Source organism: Galeopterus variegatus, unplaced genomic scaffold, assembly GCF_000696425.1.
Source record: "Galeopterus variegatus unplaced genomic scaffold, G_variegatus-3.0.2 Scaffold6455, whole genome shotgun sequence".
Lineage (NCBI taxonomy): Eukaryota > Metazoa > Chordata > Mammalia > Dermoptera > Cynocephalidae > Galeopterus > Galeopterus variegatus.
The window spans coordinates 56,838-57,110 of NW_007732566.1; the positions used below are offsets into that span (position 1 = coordinate 56,838).

The 273-nt window shown below is 45.1% G+C and overlaps 1 protein-coding gene across 3 annotated transcripts in view; it reads left to right on the top strand.

The window, feature by feature from the left end:
• The window catches only part of ABLIM3 (actin binding LIM protein family, member 3), a 59,891-nt gene that overhangs the window by 31,925 nt on the left and 27,693 nt on the right, over window positions 1-273 (top strand). The window lies entirely within an intron of this gene.

A 273-nucleotide genomic window follows, 5' to 3' on the forward strand; every position in this document is an offset into this window, starting at 1 on the left:
TACTGTGAGAGATATAGTGATGAATAAAGCTCAGTCCTTGCCCAGAAGGAGCTATTAATTTATTGGGGGTGATAAATCCACAAGCTACAGTGATTTAGAGTTGTATGTGTGGAAAGAGATCCAAAAGACCATGGACCACAGAGGAGAAAGAAGTCACACCCAGCTGGCAGGTAAGAAAGTTTGCAAGAGAATGTTTTGTGAGACCTGGACCTTGAGGAATGGGCAGGATTTGTACATGCAGGAAAAGTGTGTGGGTGGCCGCCTTGGTGTACC